Below are 27,397 nucleotides of genomic sequence, written 5' to 3'. Positions count from 1 at the left end.
ATTGTTGGCCCTGGAAGCACTGTGCCCGCCTGTCTCTGTGGGGCCCGAATCGGTGCCTGGGTGCGGGATGCAGGTGGTGGGGAGGACCCAGCAGGTGGGGCCGGGAGCCCAGGGATGGGTGAGTGTCGATGAGTCACGTCCCGGTTTGTGGCCGGTGCGGTGCTGACGTGAGTCACACGCAGTCAGACCCCAGGAATAGCACCTCCAGAGGCGGCTCTGCTCCTCGTGCTCCCTGCGGAGTCTGAGTCAGTGTCCTGACCGAGCGCGGAGGGGCAGAGCCAGCTGTCCTCAGACACGAGATGCCTGTCCCCGCTCCCGGGACAGGTGCTACTCCCACCCCCGTGGCCAATGGCCTCTCGGTTCCCCCTGTCCCGAAGCCAGCAGTCCACCCCCCACACTGGGGGCGGCCAGAGAAGCTGGGGGCGGTTCCCGGAGGCGGCTTTAGGGAAGCGTCATCTGTGAGCCTGGGATCTCACGGCTGTCCCCTCCTGGGGAGTGGACACTGTGGGCCTCCAGGACCCAGTCCAGCAGCCCCTTTGAAGTCTGCTGGCGGGATGTGCTCTGAAAATCCTAACGAGTCATCGGGGAAAGCCTCTGGGCCAGAGGATCGCAGGTGAATTCACTGGAAAGAAAGGCCAATTTCCCTCTTATTCTCTCAAGTTCATTGTTTGTGCAGAGATTTCCTGGAAACATGGAGTCTCCTCTCAGGCAGATGGCTGTAATCACCCCCACATTGGTGGTACTTGGCCTGCCCTGGGTGCCCCCCTCATCCAGGCCTTCCCACCTCCTGGGTGGAAGAACCTGCCACCGGGCTGGCACGTGCCCCGTCCAGGTGGGGTTTGTGATGCACTGAGTGAAGCTCGGCGACCGGGCTGTAACTGGAGGGGCTGCCAGGGAGGATGTCCTGAGGCTGCATTACTCAGAACAACGGCCCCGAATGCCCCGAACCCCAAAACAACCACAGGTTTGCTCCAACAATCTTCGCCTTAAAAATGACACCAATGCCTCTTTCATTTAACACAGTCGCTGCTTTGCTGTGCGGCCTCGTCTGTGCCTCTGCAGGGATCACAGCGGCTGTGGGTGATCACGGTCCGGGCGCAAGTGTGAGCCCCCCGTTCTTCGCTTCTTTCCTGCACTCGGTCCAGTTTTTCTGGAGGCTTCATTGTATTGGCCGCACGCGACGCTGACCGGCTGTGCCTGCTTCACGGGCCCAGCTGTCCCTCTGACCCCGGGGGCAGTGCCCATGGTCCACCGCAGTGGGGGACAGCCTAAACCTGCCCTGCTGATGGCTCTCGCACTCTCTGGGGAGGTTCCCTTGTAATGAATTCCTTGCTTGCCAGGGGTCTGACCCTCTGAAGGGTCAGGTCATGGCCAGAGAAGCGTGGACCTGGTCTCGGCGCCGGCGAGAGGAGTGCATGCCCGCCCCCGGGCCAGGGCGCACTCACTGGTTTCATCGTGTGGAGTCCAGTGTGTGGCAGGGCACCCTCTTCGCTGCTGAATTTCCTCGCCAGGAAGTGGAGCATTTTTCCAAAAGTTGGTTTGCGGTTTGGGTAGAGATGGAGTTCCCTGAGGCCCGGTCTCTGCTCATCCTGCACGGATATCAGGGGCTCTGCTGTTGCCATAGCTTCATTGCAAATCCCACTTGTTCATCAGTTCATCCCAGGCCTCTGCACCCCGTGGGGCCGAGGCTGAGGGCAGCAGCCCCCAGGCCCACCCTTGTCCCCCTCTGCACGGAGGTACCGCTCTGTAGAGCTCCCTGACCCACGGCCACTTCCTCAGGAATCAGGAGGGGGAAGCCCAGCCGTCCGTGCACAACAGCAAAGCAGAGCACAAGGAGCGGAACGATTCATCAAGAGCAGAGACCACAGAGCAGGAGAGATAACCCCTTTCTCCCGCCACTTCTTCCCCGAGCAAGGACGCGGCCTGTGTGAGCTCCTCTCCCACCCACCCTCCTCCACCTGCCCTGTGAGGGCTGAAGGCTGGAGGCCGATCCTCACTATTTGTGGATTCTGTATATGCACATCCATCTACTTGCTAGAATTTATTTGTAACTCCAAAACCCATCTTAGTCATTCTCGGACACGTGCAGAGGGGATACATTTGAGTCACCGATGCTCACGTTCCCAGGTTGACCCAGGTGACACTCTGCCTTCTGGTTTCAGCTCTCACTGTAAACAGTGTCCTTTTCAGTCTATTGAGTGCCTTGTTTTTAGCATTTTTTTTTTTTGCTTTTTGTCGGTGATTTCTTCTTCTTCTTCTGAGGATACGTTTGGGGTTTTTTTAATTGATTTTAGAGAGAGATGGGGGAGAGAGAGAGAGTGAGAGAGAAACATCAATGTGAGAGAGAAACATTGATTGACTGGTTGCCTTCTGTACATACCCTGACCAGGGATCAAACCTGCAACCTTGGTATATGACCTGACTGGGAATCAAACCCGCAATCTTTTCATGTTTAGGGCGATGCTCAAACCAACTGAGCCACCCAGTCAGGGCTAATTTTGCTTTTTTAAATGACCCAAGAGAAGTGAGGAAGAGTTAGTTGTCTCATGTGCTAAGTGCAAAGGCTGTGATGTGCCTCAGAGAGAAAACCCATGTGTCAGATTTGCTTCATTCGGGCACCAGTTATAGAGTTGTCAGTCGTGTCTAATGTTAATGCATCAACAATACACATGACATAAGGTATCCTATCAAATAAAGAGGTAATCTGCAAATTGACCATCACTCCAACACACAAGATGGCTGCCCCCATGTGGTCAAAGATGGCTGCTCCCATGTGGACACAAGATGGCCGCTACAAGATGGCCAGCAGGGGAGGGCAGTTGTGGGTGATCAGGCCAGCAGGGGAAGGCAGTTGGGGGGAACCAGGCCTGCAGGGGAGGGCAGTTGGGAGTAATCAGGCCAGCAGGGGAGGGCAGTTGGGAGGGACCAGGCCTGCAAGGAAGGGTAGTTGGGGGTGATCAGGCCTCCAAGGGAGGGCAGTTAGGGGTGACTGGGCCAGCAGGGGAGGGAAGTTAGGGGGACCAGGCCTGCAGGGGAGGGCACTTGGGGGCGACCAGGCCTGCAGGGGAGGGCAGTTAGGGGCAATCGGGCCAGCAGCGGAGCAGTTAGGCGTCTATCAAGCTGGCAGGGGGGTGGTTAGGGGGTGATCAGGCTGGCAGGCAGAAGCGGTTAGGGGCAATCAGGCAGGCAGGCAGGCAGGCAAGTGAGCGGTTGGGAGCCAGCAGTCCTGGATTGTGAGAGGGATCTCAGATTGGAGAAGGTGCAGGCTGGGCTGAATTTTGTGCACAGGGCCTCTAGTCTTTATATAAAAGCACACATCATACAAGGTCAAGTACTGATGAAAAGATTGTGGCCAGAGGCGTTTGAGAAGCTAACCCTGTACTTTCCCCGGGAAGCAAAGGTTCTGTACCTGCTAATCAGTGTTGGCTGCGGCTTCATAAAATCAACATAGTTCAGCTCATGTTAGAAAGGGGAGAAGCCAAAACCCAAACTGTTGTCCAGCTCCTAAGCACCCTCGATTGCGCATGTGGGGTGAATGTTTGGAGCCACAGCACCTCCCCAGGGAGGCTGTGGAGTGGAGACTGTTTGCATTTGGTGCGTTTCTATTGGGGGGACGCTGTGGGTTAGTCCCTAGAGCCACTTAGCACCAGCTAGACGCCCAGTACTTGTTTTCCTGCCTCTCTTGCAGCGCATGGCGGTCCCGAGGCCACGTTCTGACGTCTGCTGGGGCCATGGCGCTTCGGGGAGAAGTTTTGCTTCCCTAATACAGAGGCTCCGCTGGCTGGGAGCTCGGGGTCACGGGGACAGGCTGTCTGTTTTTCAGTCTGCAAAGTACTAGTATTTTGTTTACTATGTTCCATTTAATAGCTCACCTCAACACAATGAGTCAGGTCCTGCTGCAGTCCCATTTCACAGGTGAGGAAACCGAGGCTCAGAGGGAGGTGCTGGGACCCTGCCTCACCCGTCCCAGGACAGGGTGCAGACATCTCCCGATGCCCCATGTGCAGCTGCGATTTCTGAGATCCTGACCCGTCTGCGAAGAGGTCTCCTGAGACCCACCCCCTACACTCGTTCGATAGTCCCGCCGCTGATCTGGCTCCGTGCTTTCTGGCTGTGGAGTGTAAGCTGCAGGCTGTGGGCGTCCTCGTGTGTTTTGATTCGAGCAGCAACCCCGACACCTGGACTGTGCTGCACCCCTAAGTGTTAGGTAGGGGCACAGTAAGTGTTAGAATAAAAGACTTCCTCCGGGTGTCACTGCGTTAAGTGGCGGATCCACAGAGGTGCTCGGAGCGGTGCTGTCACTAAACGCCCGTCTGTGCTCCTGTCATAATCCAGAGTGGGACTGGAGGCCCGATCTGTGGCTTTGGTTCTTGTTTTTATAAACTAGAGACTCACAAAATGGACGTGTCACCTCCAAGAGGGAGGCCCTGCCAGAACCGGGCCTGTGGTCCCGGAGGTGCTGATTCAGTTTGGTTATTCGTGAGAGAGCCTTCCTCTCCCGGTCCTGGCCCTTCTCAGCTCTCTTCTCAAAAATGGGTTTGTTACGAAAGTGCTGAGATCCCAGAAAACCTCAGCGTATTGTTCTTGGATTCCCCAAGAAGTAGCCCAGAGGCTGGCTGTGAAAGACACGGCTTCATTAGGACACACACGCCCGCAGTGGCGGCCCACGGGTGAAGTTTACCGCCACTCCGGCCACCGGTGAAGCCGAACCGCTAAATCCCTTCCAGCCTGCGGACGCACAGCACCGGGAATGGCCCGAGGTGCTATTGTTTGGCCGCCACCCAGGCTTTCCCGCAGGAGGTTTATGGAGCACAGACTGCAGGGAGAAACAGGCCTGCAGGGGGAGGGGGGAAGCGAAAGCTGTGTGAGATCAAAACACTGTTTTCTTGACGGAGGAGCTGGCCAGGCTCCCAAGGCCTCCCAGTTGGCTGACTGATGGCCTTCGTGCATTTCCCACAGGGAGGGAGGGGGCCCTGCAGTCTGGTCAGGGGCTCACGTTCCTATGGACCATCCCGGGCTCTTTCAGGAGAATCTCCCTCTTAGGGCCCCGGGTTGGCATCAGGGTTGGTGCGGTTCCGGGAGGGGTGCTGCTCCGTCCCCCACCTCTCCCCTGATCCTTCACACAGGGACCTTCCCCGCCCTGGCAGGGGCATCTCCGGGAAGCAGAGGGAGGAATGGGTCCAGGCTCTTTGCAGGGGCAGGTTGAGTTGCTCACCCCAGGATCAGCTGTGGTGAAGGAAAGAGGGTTTGGTGTTAGTGCAAAGGGTGTGAGGGGACTGTGGGGCCACAGGGAAGGGCTTGGACAGCGGGAGACGTGCTGGCAGCTGATGTCCAGGCACAGGAGGCAAGGGCAGAAGGTAGGACACATTTTCCTGACGGTCCTGCCCTCCCGAGTTCTAGGCGCAGAGCAGCCCTCACTTACTGTGCCGGTCCCTCCCCTCAGCCACTCTTCCTATAAGTGTCTCGGGATGAGGGTGGCAGGGGACGAGATGGATGGCAGGTCCCCTCACCTGGGCAGCAGGCAGCTGCCCTCCTGCCTCTGTCTGTCCTGCCAGGGGAAGCCCTTGCTGTACTGTTCTCCTCCCTCACCTGCTGCAGGAAGGGCACCTGCCTCAGTGGTGGATCAGCGGGAACCTGGGGCGATCACCAGCCCAGGGAGGGCCTCAGGGCTTTGCTGCAGATGGAAGCAGTTCACTGAGATGCCGAAGGTCACACATCCCTCCCCACCCCCCCGACTCCTAAACAAGCACTTTATATGCTACGTTCACTCTGCAACCAGTTGGTGAGTGGGAGAGGCTGGCTTTCCTGCTCCTCTCGATAAACATTCAATTATGGAGCGACACGGTCCGGTCACGCCCCGGGCCAGGGCAGGGAGATAATTCGAGCTAAAAGGGTGCAGAGGTTTCAAGTTCTCAGATGGTCAGGAAATGAGATGCTTCAACTTCGTCATCTCTGTGCATGGCCGCCTTCCACAGGCCTTTTAGGTCTTTCAGTGACGGAAACGAACCCTCTGGGACAGGGTCTGGTGGGCCTCTCGGGGGTGACGCATCCATTTTATGAGTCCCTAATAAAAAGAAGCAAAAACAAGGTCTCAGGAATTGCGGCCTGTAATGTTCATAATTAATGAGTTAATTTTCAGCTCATAAAAATCAAATGCCCCATAGTTGTGTTATTGAAACTAAAATGACAGGATTTATTAAAAATATTACTTTACAAAGGGTGCATGTGGCTAATGGGGTCCAGTTTAATGGCATCAGGACGCCCAGCCCCACAGCGAGCTCGGAGGCTCTGGGCAACCCCAGGTCCTCCTGGAACCTGCTCCCTCTCCCGCCGCCCCCCACAGGCCTCGGTCTGACCTCCTGTCTCCCATCACTGACCAAGTAGCCCAGGGTCCTTAGCTCAGAAGTCAAGGCCTCGTCGGCACTGCCCCAGCGAGGGGGCCAGCTGGGCTCCCTCATGATGGCCCACTTGTGTCCCAGGAGCAGCCTGAGTGTTCTAGTGGGCTGGCCGGTGGCCTCAGAAGATATGTCCATATCCCGCTGCCCACAGCTATCACCTCATGTGGCCAGAGATGTGATTAAGCTAAGGATCTTGAGAGGAAGAGTTCATCCTGGATTAGCAGGTGGCCCCAAATGCCACCCCATGTGCCCTATAAGAGAGGGAGACAGACCGACACAGGGAGGAGAAGCCACGGGAAGCCGGGTGGGGAGGTAGGGGCCCAGCCAGGGACGCCTGGAGTGTCTGCAAGCTGGGAGAGGCAGGAGGGCTCCTCCCCTAGAGTTCTGAGGGAGGCAGGACCAGCCGACAGCTTGACCTCAGACTTCTGGCCTCCAGAACCAGGAAAGAATACATTCCTGTGGTTGTTTTTTTAATCCTCACCCAAGGATATTTTTTCCATTGATTTTTAGAGAGAGTGAAAAGGAGGGAGGAGAGAGGGAAGAGAGATAGAGAAAGAGAGAGAAACATCTATGTAAGAGAGAGACCTTGACTGGTTGCCTCCCGCATGCACCCCAACCATGGCCAGGGATCGAACCTGCAACCAAGGTACATACCCTCGACCTGGAATCAAACCCTTTGGTCCGTGGGATGACGCTCTAACCACTGAGCACCGGCCAGGGCCCTGGTGTGTTGAGTCGCCAAGTTTGTGGTCATTTGTTCGGAGGTCCTAGGAAACAAATCAGTTATTCTCGTGTTTGTGCGTTTGTTGTCATTTTCATACTTGGGGTTTAACCGATCTCCGCCCCACCTGGCCAAGTGTTCTCTAAGGCTGAGCTGAGTGTCTTCACTTCCCCCTCCCTGCCCCCCGCAACCTCCCAGGGCCTTTCTCTTCCTGGAAGCCCCGCACAGGGGCCCTCAGACTTGCTGCCCAGGAGCACCTAGAGCTTTACCTACCGACCCTGTCGCTGGCTCCACCCCCTGGAGTTCTGACTGACCCTTCTCGGGTGCAGCCTGGCACTGGGGTTTCGAAAGCACCCCTGCAGCTCCTACCTGGGTGGTGCAAGCTGAGGCTGGTCCTGCTCTGGTGGGAGCAGCGCGTCCGAGGTGGGTGGCCCTTTAGCTGGGGGCGGAGGAGCTGCTCGGCATGGCCAGCATTTGTTCAGTGGAGTGTCTGTAATTTGGCAGCAGCGAGCGTGCGCCAGGTGGGGAGACCCAGCACCCTGTGATGAGCAAAGCCTTCGGCAGACGCCAACACCTGCATTTTCATTTTTCTGGAGTTTCTAAAATACAGGTGAACCAGCTTGACAACCCCGAGGCATCAAAGACTGGCTCCTGCCTTCCCGATTGTTGAACCATAAAAGCGGTACAACCACCCCCAAGAAGCTCAGGGCCTGTATTTACTCAGCGACTGTCACTGCGTGATGGTCGAGGAGGAGGCTAGATCATGGCGGGGTCCTGGGGATGTGGAATGGAGCCAGGAACGAAGCCACGGCTTAGCAACCAGCCGTCCTTCATTTTGATCTGTAAGTGGAGTGCTCAGCCCAAGAGCTCAGCTCACCCAGGAACCTGCCCGTCTCGCCACCGAGGCTGTGAACTGGGCAGCCAGTCATACCATGAACCCCAGAATAGCCGTGTGCGCCACGATGCTACCCCTCGTGGCTGGAACAGCCCACCTCCCCTGGTGGAGGAGCCAGCGTCACCCACATCAGACTGAGCTGCCCCTGTCCCCAAATGCATCTCGTTCAGAAAGGGCAGGTCCCCAGGCGGCTCCGGGACCCTGGCTGCCATCCGCCCGGTCAGTTCGCTGCTCGGTGGAAAACGCCCCCTTCCCTGCTCCCTCTGCGCTGCCCTCGCGAAGGTCAGTATCTGAAGCACACTTGCGATTGCGCTCAAAACGTCCTCAGCTGCTGCTCTCTGTGGGAACACCCTCCTGGCTGGCAGCCGTTCAAGGAAAAGCCAGCAGCTATAAGAAGAGAACATTTACCACATCCGGACTTTGTTCATTAAAAATGTTTATTTCCTCGCCTTTGAATGGGTGATACATTCACAGGGTTCAAAATCCAGGAGGCACGCTCCACGCTGCGTTAGACTGGCTATAAAGTGGCCGTGATAAAGACAGGCTGGTGTTGGCAGCGGGGCAGGCCCGCAGATCACCGGACAGGCCCCGGCAGCCCAGAAACCCGCCCACTGACTGTGGGCAAAGGCGCAAAGCCGCAAAGCCGGCCAATGCAGGCAGGACAGTCTTTTCAACAAACGGTGCTGAGCAACTAGGTATTTTGGGTGAAAAAGGAACCTTGACCTCAATCTCACCCCCTCCTGCCTCTGTGGGAGCCGAACCGCTGTGTCAGAGCAGTAAGCCTGACAGACAAAGCCTGTGGTGCTCCAGGGAGGACGGCGGAGCGCAGCTGCGACACGTGTCAGGCATCACCGTCCTTGCAGGGCCTTCGCCATCAGCGTTCAGGAGAGGCAGGTGCGCCTGGCCCACAGGGTCGACGTGGCCCTGAGAGCCGAGTTCTAGTCCTGCCGGCCCCGTGGAGAGGGGACAGATGGAGAAGGTCGGCACCTGCAAGGGGCTTCGAAGGGTGCGCAGCCGCAAGGCGTGTGGCCCACGTGGCAGTGCTGGTCTTGTGTTTGGGTTTGGGAGCTGAGAAGGATTGGATTTCTCACTGTGAGGAGCCGTGTGGGGCACAGGATCGAACCTGCAACCAAGGTACATACCCTCGACCTGGAATCAAACCCATGACCCTTTGGGCGCTGGTCTCACCTGCATGGCCGAGTTAACGGTTTTGCTCCAAGCAGGGAGTTCGCACTTGGTTGCAGCTGTTTACTGCTTGTCTTCTCACTGCAGCTAGGAAGCATTTGATCTCTGCTATTCAATTTTAAAAGCTTTTGGGATCAAATGGTACATCCAGTTTTACAATGGGCTTATTTCCCTTGACATGACTTTGTGAGCATTTCCTCACGTTATATTTTTTCTACAACTCTCGTAAATTGCTGAAGAACATTCCGGCAGGTGGCTCAACAGCTTACTTAGGTGACTGGTCATACATAGCTGGTCATTACGTAATAGTGGCTTCATTCAAAAGCTACCCCCTGCGTGTCAGCTGCAGGACTCGCGGCAGGCCAGAGGCGAGGGCTGCTGTTGAAAAGCAAATTCACAGACGAATACGCTTATCACAGATGGCGCTGGGGGTCCCTGGCAGGACCTGGTATTAGATTCAGGGAAGGAGCCTGTGGAGTGAGGTCTGAGCCAAGGTCTGGAGAAAATATAGAAGTTCAGTAAGCCAGGGGGTTGGAGGGTGGGCTGTGTGCAGTCTTGATTTGGTCAAGCGTATTTCTAAACATTTGCTTATTCAAGTATCACTGAGCCCGTTCCGTGGGGCAGGGGCACGTCTGCTCGCTGTTGTGCATGGAATATAGAAGACCACATAGGATATCTTTGTACGTGTGGGGTCTTTGCATGTGCGGGGCCTTTGCACATGCTTAACTAAACCCCTAGAAGTGGACTGGCTAGTGGCTAAACGCTGCATACATTTGCCACGTCTGGCTACTGTTCTTGACCTTCATGACTGTTCATTTACTTTCCAGACCCCAGACTTTAAAAAATATATATATATATTTTATTGCTTTTTTACAGAGAGGAAGGGAGAGGGATAGAGAGTTAGAAACATCGATGAGAGAGAAACATCGATCAGCTGCCTCCTGCATACCTCCTACTGGGGATGTGCCCGCAACCAAGGTACATGCCCTTGACCGGAATTGAACCTGGGACCTTTCAGTCCGCAAGCCGACGCTCTATCCACTGAGCCAAACCGGTTGGGGCCAGACCCCAGACTCTTGCAAGGACCCTCTCTAGACCACAGACTAAGAGCATCTTAGGTGGTCCCGGGAGTGGCACACCCCTTCCCTCCTGAGCTGGGCCCCCAGATCCTGAGGCTGGTGTGTATGACTGTATTCATGGGGGTAGGCTCCGCTCTCAGGGCAGCACTGGCCCAGGCCTGCCACCACAGGGAACACCCCTGCCTGAGACCAGAGCAGAGCCTGGGGCCGGGAGGGACATGGACGGATGAGAGGGTTTTCCATCGTGGGGTGGAGAAGGCTTTGCACTCGACTCCTGAGCCTAGGGGAAGAGCAGAAGTGGGGCTCACCTTTGGCTTCTCTCCTCTGCCCCCAACTAGTGGTTTCCCTGACCGATGGCTTTGCCAGGGCTTTCTGGGGAGGACATTGGCGGGAAGGGAGCTCTCACAGGAACTGGAGGTTGAGAAGGGTGTTACTACAGATCGCAGATCTGCCCGGCTGAGGGAGAGAGACATAAAGAAGAGGAAAAGCTAGAGGGAGGAAGGGATGTCATCTCCCCGGGCAGAGGCCCGGGCACCTTCGTGCAGGTATGCGCTCTGGACTGTCTGCCAGGTTCTCTCAACACCCTTTCCTTAGACTTTGCAAGCAGGTGCTGGACAACATGGAAGGTCGTTCTGCAAGGACACGGACCAGAGAGACGGCTGTGCTAGTCAGCAAAGACATCCCGACAGTCCTCCCTCCTGCTCACACAGGCTGCTGCTGCGTGGAGAGGTGGCTTAATCCCCTCCTCCTTGAATTCTGGCAGCCCCGTGACTGACTTTGAATAAAGAACACAGCACAAATGATGTTCTGAGACTTCCAACATCTGGTTTCTTCGAACCAGGCTGCCATCCTGTGAGGGAGTCCAAGCAGCCACGTGGAGGAGCCCACACAGGGTGAACCAAGAACCCCAGCCAACAGCCCCGCTGAACTCATGGCCACCAGCCAACCCCAACTTGCAGTCAGGTGAGTGAGGCCACCTGGGACCTTCCGACCATCTCACACCCCAGTGGCACCGTAGAGAGCAGCAGGACCCCCAAATAAGCCCACAGAATTGTGAAGGACAATAGGTGGTTGGTGGTTATTCTGTCACCGAGTTTCGGGGTTCATTATTGAGCGATAGATAACGAAAACAGAAGCTGATATGGCAAGGCTCTTTAAAAATGGAACTAAATGTAGAATTTCAGGTTGAGGCCCATGTGTAGGGGGCTTTTGCCCAGTTTCCAGAAATGATCCAACCAGCCTGGGGCTTGCTCGCTGACTGGCTAACTTCTCGCTTTTAAACCAGTGATTCTCTTGTTGACTCTGAGCCACGTTCTTAGAAATCACATCTGCAAAAGACTCAGTAGTCCTGGCACCCGCTCCCTGGAGTGGCCACATCCTACCAGCTCCTCTCTGACCCGAGTTCCACCCAGAGGAAGCTGCCCCCAGGCAGGCCTTCCATAAGCACAGGCACGTCTCGAGTGGGTGGAAGGTCAACAACACCATGATCCTGGCGTTGACCTGAGTCTTCAAGGTTAAGGACACCCTCTCTTTCCTTGTGAGCGGCCCCAACAGCAGCAGCTGGAAGTGGGGCCTTCCTTGCTGGCCCTGGTCGGGAGGAGGACATTGTGCTCCTGGTGGGACTCAGTCCCTTGGCAGTTTCCAGGCCTGTTTTGGCGTACGGGCCTCGTAGAGGGGACGATGCCCGGGCCGGGAGCCATGGCATTCACACAATAAGACTTTCATCTCATGGTTCTGGGTGTCACACTCCGGGAGGTTCTAGCTTCTGCAGAAGGTGCTTCCCAATTCTGGTCTCGCCTGTCCATTAAAGACACTTTTCAAAGTGTGGTTCCTCTTCCCGGAGCACCCGCCCACTCCCAGCAGCAGGACCAGGCAAGCCATGCCTTTGATCTCCAGGGGGAGAAAGGGGTGAGAGAGCCATCTGCTTCCCTGTGTGATCCTTCTTTCTGGCTTAACCCTCTGCCCACCCATCCTCTCCGAGTTGGATGCTGGTCTCCTCTTCTGCCAGTGTTCTCTCTGCATGTAGGGCTCTTTTATGGGAGCAGGAGGGACCTGCCTTCCCCCCTCCCCCATCCCACTGACCACAGCCACCTGAGACCAATGCTGCTGCTATTCCCATGTTACAGGGAAAGTACAAAATGTGTCAGGCACACGGCCTCACAAAGTTGTTGGGCATTTGGGCTGCTCCAGGGCTCCTGGAACAACCTTCGGGGTTCCCTCTGGGGCAGGTAGCTACTTAAGGGTGGCATCTGGATCATGAGAATGCATAATTTGAACTTGAAAGGATAATGCCTGTTTTGCAAAAGGATTGCATTGATTTACAATGTGTAAAGGTTCTGTTGATCCACATGGCCTCCAACATTTGCGATCCTTAAAGACATTTTTTGGGGTCAGTTAAATGTGTGCAAAACTGTAGCTCATCCTGAGTCGTGTCTCCCAGTTACTGTGAGAATGGGCGTCTCTGCATGTTCACGGGCCTGCTTGTTCTGGGAACGCCTGTCCATGTCCTCTGCCTGTTTACTTACTGGGTTGTTTGCTTTTTTGTATCGACCCCTAGGAGTTCTTTGTAAATTCTCAACACTAGTCTCTGTTGGTTTTATGTGCAGTGAATAGTATCTCCCAGTTCGTGGCTTTTCACCTTCATTAGGTACATTTTGATGAGGAGAAGACCTTAATGTTAATATCGTCAAATCTATCCATCTTTTATATTGTTAAGGTTTTCATGTGTCTTGTTTAGGAAAGCCTTTTCTACCCTGAGGTCACATAACCACCTGTATTTTCTTCTAACGTCTTAAACTTTTGCTTTTGACATTTCTCTTCTTAATCCATTTGGACATGTGCTTTGTGGACGGTGTGAAAAAAAGATCTAGCTAGTTCTTGGTCCTGTGGTTTTTCTGTCTCATTTATTGAATGACTTTCCCCAGGGATCCGTCATCCACTTCCTGTGGTTATTGAAGTCTGTGACGAGTGGGTGTGCGTCTGGGTTCTGTTCGACCAGTGAGTTCGTCTGTCCCTGAGCCAGCCTGTCACTTACACTTGATTACAGCTTTACGAGTAGCCTTTCCAATGACGGAGCGCCCACACCTCCTTCTTTTTCTTCTTCAGAAATGTGTGTGCTGTTCTTTTTTAATTTTTTAATTGAGTTATAACTTGTACATAGCAAAGTGCACAGACCTCAGGTGTATGTTTCCATTACTTATTATAAGTCATGCACTCGACAGTCATCAGCTGCATCACAGACCTCTCCACATCTCCAGGTGCTCAGGGCTCTGTGGGTCTGGAGGCCGATCGGGCAGCGGGGCCAGCTCACCTTGGCAACGTGATGTGTGTGAGGAGCTGAAGGCTGGGATGGACCAGCCTCTTGGCTGCACTCCGTTGGAGCATCTTCCCTCACGTCTTTTGGTTGATGCTGGCTGGCTTCAGCGGGGCTGTGGCCAGAACCCCTGCATGTGGTCTTTCCTGGGGGGTAGTTTGGGCTTCCTCACAGCATGGCGGCGGGGCTCCCTGCCAGAAGTACACGGGGACTTCCTTTCCCAGTCCTGTTGTTGGAGGAAGCACAAGGTCTGCCCGCGTTCAAAGGGAAGGGACGTAGACCTCACCATTGCGGAGGGATAGACCTACTCACTGGGCAGGGTGGGGTCTCAGGATCATAGTGTAAAAGCCTTGTGAGGTCGGAGGCACTGATGTGGCCGTATTTGTCAAATACAGCTTGCCACATCTGTGTAGCCTCCCCCAGATCAAGTTGCACAATACTTCCAGAGACCGGTGGTTCCCTTCCAGCCCATACCAGCCCCTGGAGGTAATTGTGACCCCGATCTTCTCGATGTAGATTTGTTCCCTTGATCTTGACTGTGAGCTGACATACTCGTGTAAGCGCACCGTGTGCATCTATGCGGTCCGGCCGCTTGTTCTCAGCATCCTATTAGTGAGCCGGTCAGTCTGAGAGCCAGCACCTTGCTCCTTTTCACTGCTGTGCCATGTTCTGCTCTTGGGCCAGCTCTGGACTGGCCCTGTGGCTGAGGGGACGGGGCTGAGGAGTCCAGGGGGACCCGGGAGAAGCTGGTCTGGCTTCCCCACATGCCTGCTCGCTGACCTTGGCCTCCTCTCTGTGGACGGTGCACAGTGATCCAATGAGGTGGAGGATGGGCCGCCTGGGGACCGGCAGGGGTGGGAGGGAGCCCTGTGCACAGGGGCTGGGGTCCTGCCTGAGTCCTGGCTGGCCTTGCTGCTCCTCAGCCAGCCACCGGGAACTGCCTTACTGAGTGGGAATTGTGGGACACAGGAAATTCTCTTCTGAAAATGCCCTTTGGAAGGGAAGACATAGGAGAGCTTTGTTCCGTTGGCAGCTCTGGTGATGGGCTCTGGGCACCAGGGGCTGTGCCAAGAGGGACTTTGAGGGGTTTTGTAATGCTTTGAGGGTCCTGGGTTCTAGATGTGGGGAGGTGTGGGCTTCTGTCCACAGGGTCAGCCAGCCAGAGGCCCGGGCCGGACTGCGGGATAGTTTGTTTCTGAGGAGAATCATGCAGAGACATCCTCTCATTTATGCACACACACTGACACACACATTCATGTTCACACACATATCAGCACATGCTCACACACAACCTCACACATGCCCTGGCTCATGTGCACACCTGCACGTACTGACATACATTTACACCCCCCTCCACCACCCCGCCCCCGCACATACACTCTCACGTAACCACCATACACACCAGTACACACCCCCCTTGCAGGTGAGGGCCCGTCAGCCCCACTCCCAGCTTCCCTCAGGAGGAGCCACCAGCTTGGGCAGAGCAGACGTGGGCGGTGGCTCACGGAAGTGAGAGGAGGGGCAGTGGCTTCTTCAGTCGGGTGCACTTGCCCTTCATTCGACCTGAGCATCATGTACTGGGCACCCCCAGATCAGCATGTCAGGGAGGGGGTCCCGTCCCATCATCAGCTTGGGCTGCAGCCTCCTGCCTCTCCTGGAATCCTCAGAGCCTGCGGTGAGGAGGGGGGGCTCACTTCCAGGTGTGGGGTTGGCACAGCCCCAGCAGAGGCATGGGCAGGGCTCTGCTTTCTATATGTGGCCCCTGCCTCCCTTCACCCAGATGACAGAGCTGCCTGAGGGCAGTTCCCTCCGCCTGTGGCTCTAAGCCCCAGATCCTCGGCCTGCTCACCCCCAAAGCTTTGCTGCCTCCCCAGGGCACCGGGGAGAAAGCACCCCCTCACTTCCGTGTGTGGACCCCTTCCTTCTTCAGGCTTGACCACCCTCCACTCCACTCCACCACGACCCACTTCATGTCTGTTTATTGTTATTTTAAAAAGTACTTCTTTCCAGTAATTCTGCCACACTGGAAGGAGTTTTTATTTAAACTCTTGAAATGTATTTACTTTTGGCCCAAGGTCAGGTGTTTGGTGGTTTCACATCGAAAGTGCAACCCTGGAGTCGGAGCCAGTGGAAATCGGGCTTTCTGCCGGGTTCACACACACACACCTCCGGGCACGTGGGTGTGACCGCCCGGCGGGAGGCGAGGGGGGCCCACGCACAGCCCATGCACGGCCCGTGTGGTTAGAGAAGTGTGCGTGAGCAGACGGGCGCGCCCGCAAAGCTGAGTGTGCAGAGCCACGGTGTGTGTGCTGAGCTGCTCACACTGAACTGTTACGGAGCTGACAACCTAGAAAAACTTCTGAAAAAGCGAGGTAGATGTCTATTATTCTCTCCATGGAAGAATCCAGAGGCAGGCAGGCCCAGCCTGGGGGCGCTCAGTGCTATGGGCCTGGCTGCTCTATCTGCTGTAGCCCCAGTTTCAGTTCATGACGAGGCTGTCCCCTTATGGTCCAATATGGCTATGGGGCTTCAAGGCCCCGAAAGTCTGGACACTGTGGTTTGGGGAACTGGAGCCCAGCACCCTCCTTGCCTGAGGGGCCTTTTTCCTTCACCCTTTCCATATGCCTGTTATTCAGGGCCTGGGGGCCTCGGAGGCCCATCCTAGGCAGGAGTGGACGGGCAGCGTCCTGGGGTGAGACCTAGGGCCTGGGAGGGCTGCTCCCCTCCCTGTCACTGCCCCCCGCAGGCAGCTGGTGGTTAACACGGGGAGGCATTTGGTGCTAGGCTGAGAGAGATTTGCACATAACACCCGAGAGAGGAGCTTATTGACAACCTACACCTGCCTTGGAGCAGTGATGGCGTGGTCTCCTTCTGCTAGTGCAGAAGCGGAGGGCCTGTGGAGTCCCGTGGCTGGAGAGTGTAGGTGACAGGAGGGCGACCCTTTCCTGAGGGCGGAGAAGGCCTGGGATCGGGTCCCCTCCTGGCCCAGCTGCCTGAGCCTCGGCACGTACCCACGGCCCTGCATGTGCTCCTGCGTGCTGCACATTCCAGCTCCGAGGCCCAGCTGTCCCCAAGGAGCAGGCGGCTGGCAGCCCGCGTCCCACAGGAAGCTGGGTCCCCGTCACTGCCCTGTGGACGGTGCATTCCAGAGGCCCCTTTGGAGGCCGCCCCGGATCCGCAGGCCTGGCTGCCTTCCCAGGAGGGCTCGGCTGCCTTCGCGCACTACGTGACTGCCTGCGGGTGCACATGCCTGCCGTGTGTGGGTGTCGCCCAGGGGCCCACGGTGCTGGAGCAGCGCTGCGTGGACTTGTCATCTGAAACAAACCAGCAGGCAGAGACGTCAAAGCCGGTGGCAGCGCCGCCCCGTGTGGGGTAAACGTGCTGCCTTTTTTAGCCTGACAACCTGTGAGCAGCAGGGGCGGGGACAGGTGACTCAGGTGGAAGGAGAGGGGACTGGCAGAGCTGACGTCTGCAGCGCACCCCCTCCCCCCAGGCCTGGGCTCAGGGTCGGACCCCTGGTGGGGAGAAGAGCTGCTCCCCATGATTCACAATGTCTGGGGTTGTTTTCAAACACGTGGTCCCAGTGATGACTGCTCACGTTGGGAAGCTTCAGGACTTGCGTGTTAAGGCAGAGTAATATACACGGGGGAGGCTGCCTGCATGTTCTTCCCTGCGAGGACTCTGTCGCAAGGGATTAGGGCCTTGTCTCTGGGGAGATAGAAATCGAGCAAGGAGAACCACAGCAGGCAGCGGCCTTTACCGGGAACAAACAGGCTGAGGGCCGGGGTCATCAGAGCCTGGTGAACGTGGGGCCACGTGGGAGTTGGGTGGGCACAGTGCACGATGAGGACACAGGCCCTGTCAGTCAGCTATTATCACAATAATGCTGTAGAGCAGCACACAGGTGGGCAAAAATAGGCTAATAGTAAATAATACAATAATTAATAAATATATAATAACCTATATAATAAAAGGCTACTATGCAAATTGACTGATTGGCAGATGACTGGTCTCTATGATGCGCACTGACCACCAGGGGGCAGATGCTCAATGCAGGAGCTGCCCCCTGGTGGTCAGTGCATTCCCACAGGGGGAGCGCCGCTCAGCCAGAAGCTGGGCTCACGGCTGGCGAGTGCAGTGGTGGTGGCGGGAGCTTCTCCCGCCTCCGTGGCAGCGCTAAGGCTGACCAACTGCCAGCTTAGACCCGCTCCCTATGGGGAGTGGGCCTAAGCCGTCAGTCAGACATTCCCCGAGGGCTCCTGGACTGTGAGAGGGTGCAGACCAGGCTGAGGGACCCCCCTCCCCCCCTCCCCCCCCGCTGAGTGCATGAATTTCATGCACCGGGCCTCTAGTATAAGAATAAGCTGTATGTTTTGTGTACACACAACTGTAAACCTACTTTTGCCCACCCCTGTATATACTGGGGTTCAATTCACAGACAGGCTCATCCTGGGAGGCACCCCTGAAACAGCACTAAGTCAGAGCAGAGTTCTGGTTCTTGACTCAGCCCAACTGCCATCATGCACCTGCTTTGAGGGGCGGGGGTCCCTCAGCTGGTTCTGCTTTGGACTGGAAGGAACTGATGCAGTGAGTCACTTGCAAGATGGGTTTGGGGACTGGACCACACCCAAACTACCTACGCCACCAGAAATGCCTTTGCCACCGCAGCCTCTGCTTCCTGGTGCTCCCCTTGCAAACGTGGCCTGGCACCCGGCTCTGAGGGCTGGGGAGGCAGCACACTCTCAGTTGCTCCCTCGGGTCAGTGGATGTGAATGCCCCTTGCCATCATTGCTCTTCCCTTCCACGCACCTGCCTGGGCGCTCACCCTGCAGCCCCAGGGGATGCACCCTGTGCCGTGGGTGAAGTGTGGCTGCCAGTGTGCCTGCTGCAGAGGTTTGGCCGGCCCCACCTCTGAGCTCACCCAGCACCGCTCTCCGCTGGGAGCTTCTTATCGGCAGGTGCGCGACGGCCTGCCTGGGCCTCCCTCCTCTCAGCCTGTGCTCTGGGGTCCCCAGGAGCCTACCGTCTCCGCAGAGGTGACAGGGTCTGCCCAACATCTGTGGCTCATACTCAGACCTGGTGCCTGAGGGGGTGGGTGGGCAGGATGTGTGTGCACATACATGTATGTGTGCTGTGCATGCATCTGCATGTGTGCGCGTACCTGTATGCACATGTGTACATGTGCATGCACCTCTGCCTTTATTAACCCTCAAATGCACACTATTGTATTTAATCCAATTTTGATAATTCCTTGCAGCTGTATTTTGTCAACACCATTGTGTTTGACCACCAACTATAATTTGCGTGTGTTGATGGCATTTCCCATGCTGCTGCTGGGGATCCGTGGGCTGGTCAGTTAGGGAAACACTGGTATAGACCAAACATTGAGTAGCTCAAACTTTTTATGATTTCTTCAAGCAACCCATCATCCCTGCCCTGACACTGTCCCCAAACAACAGAGCCTTTTATTTGGAGAATTCTGAAACTGTCCTTGAGGTTAGTGGGACAGGCCCCAGAAACCAGGCTGGAAGGCCCTGGGACTGTGGAAGGGACGTGGGCGTGGGGCGCAGAGCAGCCTGTGTGGGGCACACCGTGCACACGGGGTTCCTGTTCAGGTCCCGTGCATGGGACAGGCCCAACGTCTGCTTTGGGTCAACATGTCTTCTCCTGACTCACAGGGAGTGAGTCTGAACACTGTCAGTGTCTAACAGGCGATTGTTTTGAATGATGCTGCAGAGATGTGCCAACTGAAAGGCAAGATTCCCATCGTGGTTACTGAACAGAGACGTGCAGTACCTCAGCCTTCCTTTGGGAAAGCTGCGACATTGCCATGGCCTCAGTCTCTCCCTCTGTCCATGGGGTATCTCATAGTTCCTGCCCTGAAGGGCGTTGAGAGGGTCCCACAGGCTGGTATGTGCAAAGCTTTGGAACAGCAGAGCACAGGGGTCATGGGCTGAACTGTATCCCCAGGTCCCATGTTGAAACCCTGACCCCTATCCTCAGAATATGCTGTATTTGGCCCTGCTTGGATAGCTCAGTTGGTTAGAGCACCGTCCCAATATGATGGTTGTAGGCACATCTAAGAATCAAACAACGAATGCATAGTAAGAGGAACAACAAATCGATGTTTCTCTCTCTCCTTTCCTCTTCCTCTCTAAACAACAACAACAACAAAAAGAATGTGACTGTATTTGGAGATGGGTCTTTACAGACATGACCCATCACTGACGTGGGCCTTAATTCAGTCTGACTGGTGTCCTTATAAGAAGAGGAGATCAGGACACAGACACACAGAGGGAAGACCACATGAGAGCGGAGAGAAGACAGCTGGCTACATGCCAAGGAGAGGCCTCGGGAGAAACCTGCCCTGCAGACACCTGGACCTGGGGCTTCTGGCCTCCAGGCTGGGAGAGGACCACGTGTGGTTGCTCGAGCCCCCAGCCGGTGCCTTTGCTACGGTGGCCTCGCAGACATAGGCCCTGCGGGCTCGGCAGTGAGAGCCGCTGCAGTGTCACGTCCGCGGGACTCTCCGATGTTTGAAGTGTGCGCTCCACGCCTCAGGGCACCCAGGGCACATTCCTCCGCGCTTAGAACTTTCCCTGCGCATATTTGAAAACGCACTTTTGAAAGGTAAATGTGAGCGCGCTTCGCTGCTGTGGAGAACCGCCAGGGCATCGGCTTTGAAAATACGCGCATGGTTCTGTTCCGGCAGCGCTGGCCTCGGCCTGGGGGAGGGTCCGCAGAGCCCTGCTGCGCCCCAAGGCCGGAGATCCAGCATGAGGTGGCACCGTGGGGTCCTGCGCCCGGCGCCCCTGTGCACCGCTGCTCAGCTTGTGCTGGGGACAGAATGAACCCAGTGCCTTGTTAGCGGATTTTATCCGACCTTGACTCTGATTCCGCCGCTAAGTGCAAACAGCGATGACGCGTGCTTGGGGTCTTAGGTGACAAAGGCAGACAGAGGGGCTTGTTTGTTCCTGCCAGTGTGTGCAGGCCAGTGGTTGCTGCCTTTGCCTGGGAGGCTGCTACATACATGTGGCCCGGAGGCCCCGAGGGAAACCTTGTGCTCTCTACCAGCTGCTGAGTGAACCAGGGGTCCCTGCTCCTGGAGCAGTGAGGGGAGGCCTGGCCAGGGCAGGGAGGTGAAAGTCTGCTAGTGGCACTGAGGACTTGGGAGCTGGCCCCCAGCCTCTCTGGGAGCTCCCCCCATCATCCGGGATGACATGAAACCACGGTCGTCTGGAAGGAGCGGTGGACAGAGCTCTGGTTCCCGAGTCGGGCGGCTCACAGGGCCTGGCCATGTTCCCTGTCACACGCACTGTGGACAGAAGGGGGACAGAGACCAGGAACGGAGCCTGCAGCTAAGAGGGAGAAGAGAAACCTCAGTGGGAGAAGAGGAGCATCCAGGCTCCCAAAGAAACTGGTCTGGGACAGGGAAGCAGGACCTGCTCTGCTGTCAGCGAATTAAAAGCCAAATGACACAGAGAAAGTAGTTCAGACCAACCCTAATGGGATTGCATTCCCGCCAGGAGGCTTTGGGGGGATCAGGAGAGATAAGCCGTGGAAAATGGAGGGATGACGTAGAACCACGCTCGTCTGCACACCCCTGGTGGAGGGGCCAGTTTGTGATTTGGGCTCGGCAGAGGAAAAGGCCAGTGAGTTTGTAAAGGTCTGAATTATGGAGGGTTCAGAACAAAAAGCTCCAGGGCCTGCAGGGTGCCCAATAGCGCACTCTGGAGCAATAGCTTCGCCCTGCACGGGGATCGGGGACACTGAAAGGGTTAAAGGGAATAGAACGGGGCAGAGAAAACTTGTTGTGCTTAGCAGATATCTTGCAGAAAGTTCGCAGCCTTGAGCACCGCATAGCTCAGATAACCGGAGGACACCTGGCCTGGGAGGAGCCAAGGACGGACCGGACCCTTACGTCAGCAGGGCGGCTGGCAGCCAGCAGAAGTTAATAAAACCCTGCCTCCCCCTTCACTCTCCGCTGATTCCTTTGCTGGGCTCAGCCCACCTGCAGCCACGTGCCTGGAATAAAAGTTCTTTTGATACTAGTACATTATGGCCTCATGCCATAGGTGCGCGACCCCGGCCCACTCCGAACCTTTCAGATACGTATATGAACAGGGCTTGTAATGGGCGTGGCAGCTATAATCAAACACCATTTCCAGCTGCTGAAAACCTGTGCTGAGGAATGTCCCATGCCTCACTATTTGTCTGGTGGCTGGTGTCCCTTGGCCGCCCTAGCTTGGTGGGCAGGTGGTAATGTGGGCGTTACAGGTGTGCGACCCCTTGGAGCCTCAGTGGGCTGGTCCAGGGCCTCAGAGGCCTTCTCAGACTCTATGATCCGGGTCTCTTCCAGGAGAGCAGGGGAGGGTTTGAGGGGGTGGCCTTCCCCACCACTGTCTGCTGGCTGATGGGCCCCCTGTGATGGCTTTTTTCAATGGATGAATGGAATTCACTCATTCATCCACTCATTGATTCGTTTGTTCACAACAAGCTTTGATAGGGGCCCCGGTGAGGGAGACCATCAGCCATGTGCAAATCGTCAAGTACTTGACGGGGAGGGTAAGTGCGGGGTGGGGGACAGTGAGATGGGGGTGGGGGTGGGGATGGCAGCACTTTTGCTCTGGTGTCAGGGCCGTCCTGGGAGGGGCATCTGAGAGATGGAGTGAATTGGTATCTGGGACACCCTCTGAGTGGAGGGCAAGGCAGGTGCCTCGCTGGGCATGGGTTGGGTGAGTGGCGGTAGGGGTGGGAGGGGAGGGTCTGGGAGATGGATGGTGGGTGGAGGGCAGATCCTGTATAGCCTGGAAGGTGCACAGAGGACCCGGCCTTTTTGGCTGAAGGGTGCCGCACTCAGGTGGGTGGCAGGACCCACATTCTCATGAGCTTGCTGCAGACATGCGATGAGGCGGGGGGCCCGGCAAGTATGTAAGGAAGGGCCTGCCCTGGCAGGAGGATCCTGTGGGTGTCAGGAGGGGTCTCCAACCCAGAAACCCTCCCACCCCTTCCTCCAGCCCAGAACGTCCGTGTCCTGTTCCCTGTGCCTGGTGGTGGCGCCTCTCTCAGGCAGGAGGCAGAGAACACCTCCACCTGCAGCCTCCCTCCCACCCCAGCACAGACCAGCTTGCTCTCCTCGCTTGCTCGCTCGCTCGCTCGTCTGCCTGCTTCAATGACGCACACAGGCAGCAGCAGCCCATCGGACGCACATCCGTTGTCATTGTCTCGCTGTTGAGCTCCTGGGGAGGCCTGGCTCCTCCTGGCGATTTCCTGACTCTTTTCCCTCCCAGAGAGCCCTCTCATTTTCTATTTTTTTTGGTGCCACGGGGGCAGGAGATGCAAAGCACAGTCCCCACCTCCCTTCACAAGAAAAGAAATCCAAAGTCCGAACCTGGCAGTCCCAGCTGGGACATCCACTTGGGCTGCCGGCACCAGAGCTGCGGGGAATCACTCGGTCGCGAGCCGCTCCCACCGGCACCCGGGGACAGCTGGCATCCTCCCTCACCTCTGTGGCCAGTCTTTTCTGAGAACCAGCGCCTCTGGATGTCTCCTCAGATCTCTCTGAGATGCATTTTTACTCCAGGCCCCAAGTGCCGGTGTCAACATCCGTGACTTCAGCTGGGATCCCAGAGCTGGCAAAAGAGGCCAGCAGCTCATCACAGACAGGGGAGGCAAGTGATGTTCCCAGCTTCGTTAAGTCCAGAGAATGCTATGGTCCGGCTGGGGTGGGGCCCTGGGGAGGCTGGGGTGGGGAGGCAGCCCTCCCCTGTGCCCCCAGGCTGACTGCCACCTCCTGGTGACCACCTGGACCACTGCACAGGGCACCGTCACTCCCTGCCCCTCAGATGCCCGCCCCTCGGGGTGGGAGAGAGGAGAGGTGCCGGGGGTGGGGTGGTGTCAGGACTGGGCATAAACGATGGTGTGTCAGTGTCCTAGGGCTGCCATAACAAAAGACCACAGGCTGGGTGGCTTAAAACAACGGAAATATATTCCCTCTTAGATCTGAAGGCCAGCGGTCCTAAATCAAGGTGTTGGCAGGGACGCACTCCCTGGGAGATCAGGAGACAGTCTGCCAGCTCCCGTGTTACTGGAAATCCTGGGCTCATCCTAACGCATCCCATTTGCAATGACGCTTCTTCCAAATAAGGTCACAGCCACAGGTACCAGAGGTTAGGGCGTGGACATACCTTTTTTTTTTTGGGGGGGGGGGGGCGGTACATTCAACCCACAACACATGGCAAGGCAGTTGCCTCACTTTAAGAGCCAGACTGGATTCAAAGGCAGAGGGTGGACTGTGGGGGTGCGGCTGTGGCTCAGTCCTCAAAGATGCGTCACCCCAGAGTGGCCTGTGATGGGAGCTTTTCAGCAGCATGCGACGGGAACAGCAATGCTGTTGTGCTGGCCCGATGCCACACAGGCTGTCCCGAGGGGTCACCAGGGCTGCCCATCTCTGAGGACAAGGGGCAGTGGTGGGCATTATGTTGGGGACTGAGGAACTGTGTGCTGTGCAGCTGCTCCAGGCTCCGTGGGTCCTGAAAGATGAGTAGGAGAACCCAAGACACTGCTTCGTGGGCCACTGCGGGGACAGACACTGAGACTCAAGCCCTGGCCAGCAGTGTCCGGGGCCTGTCCAATCCAGGGGGCTGCACGGAGTGTCCAGGGAAATCGTCCAGATGTACCTGCACGTACCTGGCCCCAGCTGCCGCCGGGGGGATGCTGAGTGGAACTTCTGAGGGTGAATTCGGCTCTTCTCACAATGGGAAGGCAGAGGAGACCTGGAGGAGGTGGGGGAAGGCACAACCCAGGGTCATGCGGGCGCCGTCACCCTCCACCGAGGGATGGACAGGTGTTGCCCGCATGAGTGTGGACAGGGTCAGGCATTGTCCTCTGTGGAGGGTTCTGCCCTCACGTGCACAGCCCATTTGCCAAACAGGCCCATCCCAGCCCCAACAGGGAAGGCTGGAGGCAGACCCCTGCTGCCAGCTGGCCACATCCTGTGCATTTTCATTGGCTCGGGCCGTCAGGGGTGACCTGATGGACAGACCTGGGGAGTCCTCCTCTGAGTTGGAGGGTGCCTCCCTCCTTCCTGCCACCAGCCCCAAGGTGAAGGCCCCAGGCTCAGGGGGACACTGGGGACAAGCTTGGTCTTCCAGAAAGATCTGCAGAACCTGAGAACAGGGTCCTGGGAACTTTCTAACACACAGGCCAGCCCCAGCATCACCCAATGGGGGTGTCCCCATGCAAATGCACCCCTGGGAAACTAAAGGCAAAGTGGGAGATGCTGTGGGGTTGGGTCCATGTGCTTCCTCTTCTTTAGAATGGACACAAGGGTTCCACATCCCAGTGAGCTGCCTGGCACAGAGGCAGGAAGAGCCTAATAAATGCATGTTATCCTATCTAATAAAAGAGCAATATGCAAATTGACCATCATTCTAACACACAAGATGGCTGCCTCCATGTGGTCAAAGATGGCTGCCCCCATGTGAACACAAGATGGCCACCACAAGATGGCCAGCAGGGGAGGGCAGTTGGGAGCGACCAGGCCTGCAAGGGAGGGCAGTTGCGGGTGATCAAGCCTGCAGGGGAGGGCAGTTAGGGGTGACCAGGCCGGCAGAGGAGGGAAGTTGGGAGGGACCAGGCCTGCAGGGGAGGGCAGTTGGGGGTGATCAAGCCTGCAGGGGAGGGCAGTTGGGGGCAACTGGGCCTGCAGGGAAGGGCAGTTGGGGGAGACCCAGGCCTGCAGGGGAGGGCAGTTAGGGACAAACAGGCTGGCAGGGGAGCAGTTAGGCATCAATCAGGCTGGCAGGGGATTGGTTAGGGTGTGATCAGGCTGACAGGCAGAAGTGGTTAGGGGCAATCAGGAAGGCAGGCAGGCGAGCAGTTGGGAGCCAGCAGTCCTGGATTGTGAGCGGAATGTCTGACTGCCCGTTTAGGCCCGATCCTACTGGGATCGGGCCTAAACGGGCAGTCAGACATCCCTTGAGGGGTCCCAGATTGGAGAGGGTGCAGGCTGGGCTGAGGGACACCCACCCCCCACCCCGTGCACAAATTTCATGCACCGGGACTCTAGTTATTAATAAAAGTGTTGTACCAGTTGGCATGCAAGGTGACCTTGAACTGTGGTTCTGTAGTACACTACCAGTCTGCTGCCTCCTCTCCCAGCCTGAGAGGATGGGCGTTTGCCGAGCCAGCTCCGCCATGGCTCTGGGGCCCTGACCTCTGTTGCTCTCCTTGGCTGGTGACTTCCGGGGACTCACTGTCACAGACCAGAACTGCACCCTCCAGAACTGGTTCTACTGAGTACAGGGCCAGGCAGGACAGAATCTGAACACGATGTACCCAGGAATGCAAATGACCCTGTTCGAGAAAAGGGAAGGGCACAGCCACAGCCGGGAACTGGCAGCCCCTGCACACCGACTCGGCTGGTGTGGAAAATTCCCCTGCCCGGAGTCAGCTCTTCTGTCTTATTTTAGAGGGGGTGCGGCGGGGTGTCCCTGTGGTCTAACTCAGTGGTCGGCAAACTGCGGCTCGCCGCTCTGTTGACTAATGAGTTTGCCGACCACTGGGATAGGGGCTTAATCACAAGGAACAACAACAGCCTGTAATTATTGGAATTGAGAGTCTAGGTCAGTGGTCGGCAAACTCATTAGTCAACAGAGCGGCAAACCGCGGCTCGCGAGCTGCATGTGGCTTGCGAGCCACAGTTTGCCGACCACTGGTCTAACTGGGTCTAAGGGACAGCTGCTGCTCCACCCCTAGCCAGCGGACCTCCCTTGACCATCCAGCTATGGCAAAATGGGGAGCCCCCTGCCGTGGTGGCCCTATTTTCCACCCCTTAATTTGAGGAACAGACTTGGACAAGCCAGACAGCAGGGGGCAACACTGGCTACTCTCTGCCAGGGCCCATGTGGACATGAGTGCTGGGGTCTGAGGCCTGGGGGCCAGGGCAGGGCTGGGGGAGGGGAGGCTAGGACCGCGGGAGAGGGGCATCCCTGAAGGAGAAGCACAGAAGACCCGCTCTGCTCACACCCAGCCCCCAGGACAAAGGAGCCTCCTTCAGGGGAGGCGGGGAGGCCCTGGAGGGACATAACTCTGTGCAAGGAGGGAGGCCTGCGTGTTTCAGCTGAGAGCAGGGTGGGGGGCCTCAGTCTGACTGATGCGGGCCTCCTGGGACAAGCCCTATGCCACCAGGGCCCAGCCGGTGCACCTGGAAACTCAGAGGCCCAGGTCCGAGCTGCACAGCAGCCGGGCAGCCATGGGCAGAGACTTGCAGGAAGCTGCCTTCAAATGGAGCAGCTGGCGCTGGAGCCTGGCAAGCTGCCTTACGGGGGCCGAATATTGATGTGGGGGTGGGCCTCTGCCCGCGGCTGGCCGGTGGCGCTCATAATGCTGACAGTGCACAGCAGTAATTAACATGGGCCCAGTTCCGGCCAATCACCCCTCCACTTGTCAAAAATACACATTGACCCAAGGGAGGACAGGCAGCCAGGACCCAGTTGAATGTGTTCAGAATCGCCTCCGCAGCTCCCACCACCCAGCTGAGATGCTACCTCCCCAACTTAAGGAGCGCCCTGCTGCCCTCCCCCTCATCTTAGCCATCCGTGAAGGTTACATCTGAGTCAGAGGAGATGAAAATGCTTCAGATTCTGAACCGCCCACGCATCTTTATTTCCACCTCTGATGCATTGTTTGTGATATTTAAATGAGACGATAAAGACATGCTTTGAAAGTAAGCCCACGGAAATGCGAAGCCATCCCTGCCGTGACCAGCATACGGCCCCCCCGCCCGGACCTCACTTTCTTACC

The 27,397-nt window shown here is 56.8% G+C and overlaps 1 long non-coding RNA gene across 1 annotated transcript; it reads left to right on the top strand.

The window, feature by feature from the left end:
• The first annotated feature begins 8,480 nt into the window (after positions 1-8,480).
• On the top strand, positions 8,481-25,016 carry LOC308241458. Its single transcript, XR_013959861.1, has 5 exons — positions 8,481-9,148; positions 11,120-11,241; positions 23,175-23,262; positions 23,592-23,751; positions 24,103-25,016. It is a non-coding gene; the product is annotated as an uncharacterized lncRNA (long non-coding RNA).
• Positions 25,017-27,397: the final 2,381 nt, after the last annotated feature.

This window comes from Plecotus auritus (genome assembly GCF_963455305.1).
Source record: "Plecotus auritus genome assembly, chromosome: 2".
In the NCBI taxonomy this organism is placed as follows: domain Eukaryota; kingdom Metazoa; phylum Chordata; class Mammalia; order Chiroptera; family Vespertilionidae; genus Plecotus; species Plecotus auritus.
This window is presented reverse-complemented; position numbering and strand designations above follow the sequence as displayed.